This window comes from Arachis ipaensis, chromosome B8, assembly GCF_059453495.1.
Source record: "Arachis ipaensis isolate K30076 ecotype BB chromosome B8, ASM5945349v1, whole genome shotgun sequence".
Classification (NCBI taxonomy): domain Eukaryota; kingdom Viridiplantae; phylum Streptophyta; class Magnoliopsida; order Fabales; family Fabaceae; genus Arachis; species Arachis ipaensis.
The window spans coordinates 127,612,762-127,624,154 of record NC_142443.1 but is presented as its reverse complement, the minus strand read 5'-3'; the positions used below and the strand labels follow the sequence as shown (position 1 = coordinate 127,624,154).

General features: G+C 31.5%; 1 long non-coding RNA gene across 1 annotated transcript; it reads left to right on the top strand.

The window, feature by feature from the left end:
* The first annotated feature begins 7,287 nt into the window (after window positions 1-7,287).
* LOC148549802 (uncharacterized) lies at window positions 7,288-8,535 on the top strand. Its single transcript, XR_015895502.1, has 3 exons — window positions 7,288-7,346; window positions 7,586-7,664; window positions 7,879-8,535. It is a non-coding gene; the product is annotated as an uncharacterized LOC148549802 (long non-coding RNA).
* The last annotated feature ends 2,858 nt before the right edge of the window (window positions 8,536-11,393 follow it).

Here is an 11,393-nt window from a genome sequence, read left to right as displayed (position 1 = left end):
AATCATTTTATTAGGGTAAATTTTTCAATATGGTCTTTAAAAGCTTTTATTACTTGGTATCACAATTTTCGAACGTGATAAAAGACCAAAAAATGTTGTAGTGTGATTATATCCCAAATTCCCAATATGTCCAAACTATTACCTGAATTGCCACTTGAAATTATTATTCATGGACATTCTAAAAATTTATAAAAATATCATTTTTCTTTTACATTATTTATGGGTTTGGTATATATATCAATTTTTTTCATCATCACCTGCTGATCTTGTTTTGTGTGTTGATACTTGATGGCATCATGATGCTGACTCAGTCAGTGTGTTTGGTATTTGATTAACCCATAATTTGATTTAATTTGTTCAATCATTTTAACCGCTACGTCGTGGCTGCCACATGCACGCCATTGCATTGAATGAGTTATGATCCATTTCAATAATGTATAGTACGGTCATCACCTTGAAAAATAATGTTCTTATATAGTTTTATTAAATTGTCTTTTTAATTTCAACATTTCTATCATTCAAAAATATTTTGAATATAATACAAATTGCCTATTTTAGGATTTACAATTTAAAATTTAAGATTTATAATTTAATATTTAGAATTTAGAATGTTGGTAAAAAAAAATTTAAATTAAATTATTATGTTAGTTCTTTTAATTTTATTAAATTTGTAAATGAATCTCTATTTTTTAAAAATTTTTAATTGAGTCTCTATACCAATTTTAAATTTATAATCACCTTTTTATCATTTCAAAAACGTTTAATTTAACAGATATGTTAAGAGACACATATTTACTAATAATGTGAAATAAATGAAAATATTTTTATAATGTTTATTATTAAAAATGACTAATTATAAATTTAAATTTGATACAATGACTTAATTAAAAATTTTTAAACAGTATAAATTTAATTATAAATTTTAAAAAATATAAAAATTAACAGAATAATTTAACTTAAATTTTATTAGTCATATAATATAATTCTAATCTTAATATATGATGAATTTAATTCAATCAAAACTCATAACTAAATAATACTATGCAAAGAGAGTTAGAAACACTATCATCACCATATTCTTAAAGTTGAGGGAAGTGCTCTTCATCTAATAAAAAAAGATAACGTTAAGGAGTCCATTTTTTCCAGTTAATATTAATTATTTTTTAAAATTATTTTATTTATCTTAAATTTTAGAATTTAATCATAAATTTTAAATTTTAAATTCTTAAAAGAAAATTTAGAATTTAAAAAATAAAAATTAACTAATATGTATCGACTAATTAAAAATTATAAGTTTGCCATACTTGGCTTTTTCAATACACATATATTTTTTTTAATGAGGAAAAAAAATAAATAGATATGCGACGCACTAATAAATACGGGAAAAGTAACTACGTACAGCATTCTCTTTGCATCCCTCTCACTCAAACCATAATGAAAGTGCGAGTACTCTCTCTGGTACACACATTTTAAAACAAATACACCGATATACTTGTCTGTTGTCTCCTAAAAAAATACGCAAACTTTTTAATTTCTAAAAATAAAAAAATTATTCTAGTGTGTTTATATTATAATATTTTTAAAAATATTAGTAAAATTAAAATAATAATTTTTTATTATTTGATCACGCTTTCTAAAAAGTGTTATTAAAAAAGATGTTACCAAAATATAAAAAAATATAATTTTAATTTTAAGAACACTTCATAACTATTATAGCCACCATAAATACAAAATACTAGCTAGAATTCACCAAAATAAAAATAATTATGCGCTTAAAATACACAAACTTTTAAACGCACAAAATAACTCATACTTATATGTTCAAAATACGCATAATGTTTAACATGAAAAAATGCATATACTTTTATGTTCCAAATACACATCTTAAGAGTTAAAACTTTTACCAACCAAAAAAGAACTTTAAAAAAATGAAACAGGGTATAATAAAAAATATATACGTATAACTTCACATTTGTAAGTCACTATAAAAAAAAAATGTCTTTTGTCATGCTTTAAAAGTGTATCTAAAAATTAAAAAAGTATGGACATAAAAATTGGTCATATCTTTTGTTGAGAAAATTGAGGTTTAATAAGAATTTGTCTAATAGTAAAAGCATCAAAAATAATTTTTTCACAATTTATGCGATTAAATAGACAATACTAAAGATATTTCAAGCAGGAATTTTGATAAAATTAGAAAGTAGAGTAATAATCGTATTCCAATATAATTATTTTAATTAAGAATACTTTATTTATCAACTTATTAATTAGTTTCAAATAAGTACTTTAAATTAAAATTAGAAATAATCTAATTAATTTTCTCTTAGTTCATAAACTTAAAGTATTAAACTCTAAATATTAATTATTTAAATTAAATTAATAAATTTTAATTATTTTTTAATTACTAAAATTTTTAATTTTTAAATAAAAAATATCCAATTATTATGAAAATTATGAATCCTACTCAATTTTAAATTCAAAATTTTGTAACTTTAATTTAATTAATTTTTATAAATATTTTTTAAAAAAATAAAATTATATATAAATATAATAAATCAGAAATAACTCATTATTTAATTTTTAAAAATTTAAGCTTTACACCAATAGTTTGAACAGGTCCTTCTACTCTACCTTTTTTATAGATACCAAAATGTCTTAGGTAAATATCACTCGATATTTTAATTTACCTATACTCAAATAAAATTCTTGCTATTTTAAAATATCGAAATTTTTTATAGGTATCTTCATTACCATCCAAAAAGGAGACGAAAGTGTAATTCCTAGCCATTCAGAGTACCTTTTGCAAGCTCATTTTCTTATCTTTACCTCAAATATCCACCTTACAACACGTTACATTTGTTATTATTAGTTATTATATATCACAAAATAGACTTAAAAAATAAAATTTTCTAATACTTTTCTCTTGTTGAAGGTGCGCAAAGAAAGTGTGAGAACAGAACAATAGTGAAAACAGAGAGAAGAAATGAAAGTTTTTTTTTTCAGTGTACTGAATGATGAACCACATTTTATACTGTTACAACAATTATATATATATATATATATATATATATATATATATATATATATATATATATATATATTGTGCATCTAACCAACTGAATTAGAATAATTAGGAGCTAACTAAAAATTCTGTTATAGGCTACTTGTCTAACTAACTTGTTGCTACAACTAATGAATCAATTAACTAATTGCTAAGCTAGTACATCAAGTAACACCCTCTTTCAAGTTAGGAGTGTGTAAGTTGACCAGTCCTAACTTGCCAAAGAGTGTGGAGAACATGGCCGGAGGCAGCGGTTTGGTCAGGATGTCCGCAACCTGTTCAATGGTAGAGATGGAAAGAAAATAAATAAGACCTTCTTGGAACTTGTCGCGTACAATGTGGCAATCGGCTTCTATGTACTTCGTGCGCTTGTGGAACACCAGGTTGGAGGCGATGTGAATTGCAAATTGGCTGTCACAGTAGGTGTTAATGGGCTTGGTGAGAGGCATTCTCAAGTCATTCAAAAACTGAGCCAAATAGCCTCCTTAGTAGCAGCGGCAAGCGCTCGATATTTAGCTTCGGCTAAACTGCAAGCAACTGTCACTTGCTTTTTGCTCTTCCATGAAACCAGGACAGTGCCGATGTAGAAGCAGTAGGCTGTCACAGATCTTCTTGAATCATGACATGCCGCCCAATCGGAATCAGAAATCTAGTGACACAGAGATCAGAGGTGGCTGAGAACACTATGCTAGTGGCAGGTGAAGCTTTGATGTATCTGAGGATTTGATGGACAGCACTGAGGTGAAAAGTAGTGGGGTGGTCAAGGTATTAACTCAACTTTCCAATAGCAGAGCTAATGTCAGGTCAGGTGTTGGTCAAATAGAGCAATTTGCCAACTAACCTTCGATATTCTATAGAATCTGAGAGGGGAACGCCTTCAGTTTTGCTGAGTTTGGTACTGTAGTCCATAGGGGTAGAAGCAGGCTTGCAGTTCTCAAAACCACCATCCTTCAAGATGTCCATAGCATACTTTCTTTGATTAAGAAGAATGCCCTCTTTTGATCGCGCAACCTCCATCCCAATAAAGAATTTCAAATCTCCAATGTCCTCGATTTTGAACCTATCATCCAAGACTATTTTGACAGCATTAATTGCTCCCAAATCATTTCCAGCCAATATCAAATCGTCAACGTAAACCAACAATGTGGTGAATCCAAATTCAGTTTGCTTAGTAAACAAACTATAATCAGCCTTTGACTGAACAAAACCCAACTCAACCAGAACAGATTTGAGCTTTGTATTCCACTGTCGACTTGCTTGTTTTAGACCATAAAGCAACTTTTTAAGCTTGCACACTTGGCCAGCTTTGACGTCCAACCCTTGAGGTGGTTTCATGTACACCTCCTCATCCAAATCGCCATGCAAGAATGCGGTATTGACATCAATTTGCTTGAGGAATCATCCCTTTGCTGCAGCCACAGCCAAGACAACTCTCAAGCTACACAACTTCATCACAGGGCTAAATGTGTCCCGATAATTAATCCCAGGGACTTGGGTGAATCCCTTTGCCACTAATCGTGCCTTGTAGCGTTCAATGCTGCCATCAGAGTTGTATTACACTTTGAAAACCCACTTGTTGCCAATTGCCTTCTTGCCGGGTGGAAGTGAAGTGAGCTTCCAAGTTTGACTTTTCTCAAGAGCTTGGAGTTCATTCTTAATAGCATCAACCCAACAAGATTGAGCAATTGCTTCACTGTAGTGCTTGGGTTCAATGTTAGAAGATATGGCTAGAAAATATGTAGTATGTGATGCAGAAAATTTTTCATATGACAAATAATTGGATAAAAGGTACCTTTCAGATTTTCGAAGTGGAAGCCGAGGAGTGGTAGTATTTAGACAATGATAGTCTTGCAAATGTAATGGTGCTCTGCGAATTCTTGTTTATTTTCTTAACAGGGACAGTGGTGATGCATGTTGAGGTGCAAGTGTGTGATTTTGTGACATATTTGTTTGATTAGGTGATGGAGATTGAATTGGTAGTGTATGTGCTTAATTGAAATTTTGTGGGGCATCATTATTATTGTTGGAAGTTTCAGTGTGTGAGTTGGATGCATGTGATGCTTGATGATTAGTGTGTGCTGTGTGAGGTTGAAGAATGATGTCAAAGGGGTTAGTTTTGAATTGAATAGAAGATGCAGTATGTGTGCTTTGGTTAGGGTGTGTGCTTAAGTATGGAAAATGATCTTCATAGAAGGAAACATCTCTTGAAGTAAAGATCACTACAACAAATATGGCCTTTAGCAACGCCAAATTTCGCAACGCCTTAAAACCGTTCTCTTAGATAGGTTTAGACAACGGTTTTTTAAAGTGTTACTGTTGAATTCAGTTTTTCATCAATTTCTAGCAACAAAATAAAACCGTTCTCTTTGACTATTTTAAAGAACGGTTTTATAACCGTTATCATGATTTGGCTTTAAACAACGGTTTTTTATTGTTGTTTAAAGAATTGTACAAAAGAAACGCATTAAAACCGTTGCCGAAATGCTACACTTTAAAACCGTTCCATTAGATGGTCTTAGACAACGGTTTTTACAGTGTTGTTGTTGAAGTTCATTTTTTCATTATGCTATAGTAACAAAATAAAACCGTTCTCTTTGACTATTTTAAAGAACGGTTTTACAACCCTTACAACAATTATTTATGAAACAACTATTTTTTAATATTATTTAAATAATTGTACAAATTAAACAATACTAATAAAAATAATTTTAGATAATTATATAAATTGAAACTATTTTTTCTATAAATACTGAATTTATAAAATACTCAAAAACTATTGTTATAAATAAATAACAAATATTATTTTAAAAAAATAAAATTAAAATAAATTTATTATAATATTATATATTTTTATTATAAATATATAATAAATATTAATATAAAGAAATAAAATTAAAATAATTTTAAAATAAATATTATATATCTATTATTGATTATTATATAACAAATATTATTTAAAAAAAATAAAATTAAAATAAATTTATAATAAATATTATATATTTTTATTATAAATAATTATTTTGTTATAATAAATATATATTTTTTGTTAGAAATAATTATTTAAATTCAGCAATAGATTGATAAATAATATTTTTAAATAATTTTAATATAGTGTATTAGATTTTAAAATTATTATTTTATCCACCCATTTTTATCAATATATCTATTTTATCTATATCCTTTTATAAAATCTCTCATTCCTAACTAAATTCCCAAATTAAATAAAAAATTCTAATTTCCAAATTCTAAAACCCTAAACACCCCCCCACTGAGCACACAACCCCCACTCATAAGCGTAACACATACACACACACGGACAAGAGAGGAGGAAGGAGAAGAGGACGGCGCCGGCGAGAAGAGAAGCCGCGCTAACCCCGCAACGCCACTGCGTCGTCGCCTCCGTTGAGCGGTCGCCATCATCGTGCGAGAAAGGAGAAGGAGCCGTCGAGGGGTCGCTGAGCCGCTGCCGTCGCCGTCGCGTTCGTTTCTGTCACAGAAGCTTCCATTTCCGTCACTTTCATGTTGCGGAGAGAAAGAACTACGCATGAGCCAGGGGCCAGGGAAAGGGAGCCACCGCCGTTGCATCCTGGCTACGCCGCCGTTCAATTTGTTGTTTCATCATGGCCATGGAGAGGAACATGAATGGAAAAGGAAACAGGGAAGCTGCTACTTGGGATTTGAGGAAAACGGCTCTGTTCTGCCTCGCCTCTAGGTTCTGCAAGTTGCCGGAGTCCTCAGCCGCCGGGAACCAACATTGAAGCTGCCCAGAATCACTACTGCTGCTGCCATAGGAGCTGGTATTGGAACCACTGATGGAGCTACTGTGTTTAGTGATTTTCGTGAGTTGTGACATCGAGGTAGGGAATATTTTATTAAATTAAATATTTTAAACTTTGAATGCCTGAAAAGTTTACTAGATTATTATGAATAGTTGAATGCTTTATATGTAATGGATTTTGGTTGTAGATTAAATGTGTGACTGGTTGTGCCTCTTGTTGATTTTACGATAGTAAGGTAGAACATGTTGATATGTGTATGCTGTAGTCTGTAAGAGTGTGTTGAGAAGATACATGTCTAATGTTGTTCTGATTTTGATTGGGAAACTGGTTCTCTGAAAATGAAAAATTCCTATAGCTGTTTAGATGCTCTCTTTACTAACTTTGTTTCTTATATTCTGATTCACAGTTTAAGATAGCCCTTTTTTCTACTTTTCATTTTCTTCAGGATTGAAATTGTAGATAAATGCTTTTGCCATGACACAATGGAACAGATTGTTGATTCTTTGGTGAGCTTTACATCTTCCATTAAATTTATGTACCTCTAGCACAACTTTATCTTAGAATTTCATTTATTCTGCTGCTAAAATGTCTTTAGTGTTGCTTTTAGTTGTAGTCTCTTATCTTGTTAACTCTATTTGTACCAGCTAGTCTTGATTAACATCTATCTATTGTGAGTGGCTTAACTTTCTGGTAACAGTTCATGATTTCTTTTTCCATCTAATTACTTAAATTTCCATTAAGAAAGAGTGGCAAGTGAAACAAATGATGCATGGTGCATTTCTACCCTAAATAGACTTAAAGAAGCTTCGCCATTGAGCTTGAAGGTTTCCCTGAGATCAGTGAGTTTCTTTTTCTTGTCAAAACTCATTTGAGTTCTTGATTACTATGCTTTCTTCCTTCCATACGAGAAGCTACTTACTATAATGTAAACCGTCTAACATTTTCTTGTCAAAACTCATTTGAGTTCTTGATTACTATGCTTTCTTCCTTCCATACGAAAAGCTGCTTACTATAATGTAAACCGTCTAACTGATGCAGATACGAGAGGGTAGATTTTAAACTCTTGACCAGTGCTTGTTGCGTGAGTACCATACGACTTTACAAGCAAAATCTAAGCAGATTTCTGGTGACTTTTGTGAGGTAATGAACATTGCCAGCATTACAAATCCAACATCATTCAAAGATGAGGTTTCTAGGTGGTTTATAAATGTGAGACATTCTTTGCCTTTGAGCTAGCTTTGGGGTTGAGTTAAAATAGGTTATAGATTTCTTGTCTCTTGGCAATTTGTCCATCAATTGTTGTTACTTTTACGTTTACAGTTGAGTTAAAGACTCCTGATATTATTCTTAATTTCTACTATTTACTTTGATGTTGTCAAATGATGGCCTTATTCTGAGCTGTTTTATTAGTGCTGATTTGATTTTAGAGAGTTCATATAGGTTGATTTTGCTGTTTAGTGCTGCTTTATCCTTGTTAATGGCTGATTTCATGCCTTGTTTTGATTGAGCAATGATGATGATGGCCTTATTCTGAGCTGTTTTATTAGTGCTGATTTGATTTTAGTGAGTTCATGTGGGTTGATTTTGCTGTTTAGTGCTGCTTTATCCTTGTTAATAGCTGATTTCATGCCTTGTTTTATTTGAGCAATGATGATGATGGCCTTATTCTGAGCTGTTTTATTAGTGCTGATTTGATTTTAGCGAGTTCATATGGGTTGATTTTGCTGTTTAGTGCTGCTTTATCCTTGTTAATGGTTGATTTCATGCCTTGTTTTGATTGAGCAATGATGATGATGGCCTTATTCTGAGCTATTTTATTAGTGCTGATTTGATTTTAGAGAGTTCATATGGGTTGATTTTGCTGTTTAGTGCTGCTTTATCCTTGTTAATGGCTGATTTCATGCCTTGTTTTGATTGAGCAATGATGGTGATGGCCTTATTCTGAGCTATTTTATTAGTGCTGATTTGGTTTTAGTGAGTTCATATGGGTTGATTTTGCTGTTTAGTGCTGCTTTATCCTTGTTAATGGCTGATTTCATGCCTTGTTTTGATTGAGCAATGATGATGATGGCCTTATTTAGAGCTGTTTTATTAGTGCTGATTTGGTTTTAGTGAGTTCATATGGGTTGATTTTGCTGTTTAGTGCTGCTTTATCCTTGTTAATGGCTGATTTCATGCCTTGTTTTGATTGAGCAATGATGCTGATGGCCTTATTCTGAGCTGTTTTATTAGTGCTGATTTGATTTTAGTGAGTTCATATGGGTTGATGTTGCTGTTTAGTGCTGCTTTATCCTTGTTAATGGCTGATTTCATGCCTTGTTTTGATTGAGCAATGATGATGATGGCCTTATTCTGAACTGTTTTATTAGTGCTGATTTGATTTTAGCGAGTTCATATGGGTTGATTTTGTTGTTTAGTGCTGCTTTATCCTTGTTAATGGCTGATTTCATGCCTTGTTTTGATTGAGCAATGATGCTGATGGCCTTATTCTGAGCTGTTTTATTAGTGCTGATTTGATTTTAGTGAGTTTATATGGGTTGATTTTGCTGTTTGTTTAAATTCAGAAACGTCCTATTTACTGCCATAATGTTGCTGAAATTTCTAAAAATTTGTGTTAATTGAATTTCAATTTGTGAATTGAATTCGATAATTTGTTGCTTTAGTTTTTTTTCAATTAAATATCTTATAAATCAATAAGAGGGATGGAATATAATTAGTATCTTTGTATAGAGACAACAGTGAAGAAAACACGAGGACCTACACAATGCTTGAAGATTCATGCAAGACAGTTGGAAGATAGAGAAGAAATTACTCTAGATATTGAAGGAGAGGCAATTGGTCCTACTAATGAAGCTGTAAACAACTTGAGCAAATTTTTGGGTACAGTGGCAAGGAATTTAGATTTTGTCCATTAATTTACACAAATTGGAAGGGGATTAAAGATAAAGAAGCCATTTGGGAATCTGTTCAAGTGAGAATATTATTATTGTTAGCTATTTCAACTCTTCTTTGTTATATTTTTTGCTACATTAGATGATATAGTTCGAGGTTGTCATGATAGTATTGTGGTATTTTGAATGTGATTGTGGATCTTACAACAATTTTTGTAAGTCAAATTTGATGAAAAATATTCAATTATTTTTCTTTAGTGACTTTATTCAAATAGTTTAGATTATTTATTGACTCTAAATAATTTAAAAAAATGAAATTAATTTCATTCACGAGAAAACTACTATTGTAAATAAAGAATTATATATTACGAAAAATTGTTGTCAAAAGTTACAAAGGACAACGGTGTTAAAACCGTTGCCAAAAATTGACACCAACGGTAATGCTTTAAAACCGTTGTCTTAGATGACTATAAAATGGCAAGGGTTTTAAAACCGTTGCCAAAAAAATCAATGGTAACACTTTTAAACCGTTGTCTTAGACAATTATAAATTGGCAACGGTACAAAAACCGTTACCAAAAAACGACACCAACGGTAATGCTTTAAAATCGTTGCTGTTGTGGATAACAAAACTACTACAGTTTAAAACCGTTGCCTATCCAGGTACGGTTTTAAACTGTTGTACCATGAAAAAGAACGGTTTAAAACCGTTGTTTCTCGAGTAACGGTTTGAAACCGTTGTTTAAAATTTGTTTTCAAAACCGTTGCCTATACCAGTAACTTTGGCAACGGTTTTTTGGTTACCATTGCCTTAGGTAAAAAACCGTTGCCTTTGAGCATTGGCAACAGCCGCATATACCACAGGTCAAAAACCGTTGCCAAAGCGTTGCCTAAAGTTTAGGGAACGGTTTTTCAATATACGGCAACGGTTTTTGACCGTTGCGAAAAGCCTTGTTTGTTGTAGTGGATCTCTCTAGTCTTTAGATCAATTAAGAGATATCCCTTGGTACCCTCCCTGAAACCTAAAAATGCACACTTTCTGGCTCTTGGATCCAGTTTCTTTCGATTTGCTTGGAGTGTACTGGCATATGCCAAACACCCAAAAACCCTTAAATGAGATATGTCAAGTAAAGAGTTATGCAAATCTTGATAAGGTGATAAATTGTTCAAAAAATTTGATGGTAATCTATTCATGATGTGAACTGAATATGAAACTGCATATTGCCAAAAACACTTGGGGACATTTGAGTGAAAGAAAATTGCTCTAGTTATTTCAAGAATGTGTTGATGTTTCTGTTCAACAATACCATTTTGTTAAGGAGTTTCAACACATGATCTTTGGTGTAATATACCTGTTTCATTGAAGAAAGAGTGCATCAAAAATTCAATTCTATTATTGGACCTTATACATCTAATTTTGCTGTCATACTGTGTTTTAACAAAATTTACAAAGAATTTAATGAGATCAGCAACTTCAGTTTTGTTTTTCATGAAAAATACCCAAGTGAACCTTGTTTTATCGTCCACTATGATTAAGAAATATCTATGTCCTCCCGTAGAGGGAATGGCCAACGGCCCCCAAACATCCACATGAATTAAATCAAAAGAAGTTAATGAAACTGTGCTACTATTATTGAATGATAATCTCTTTTGCCTTGCTAGG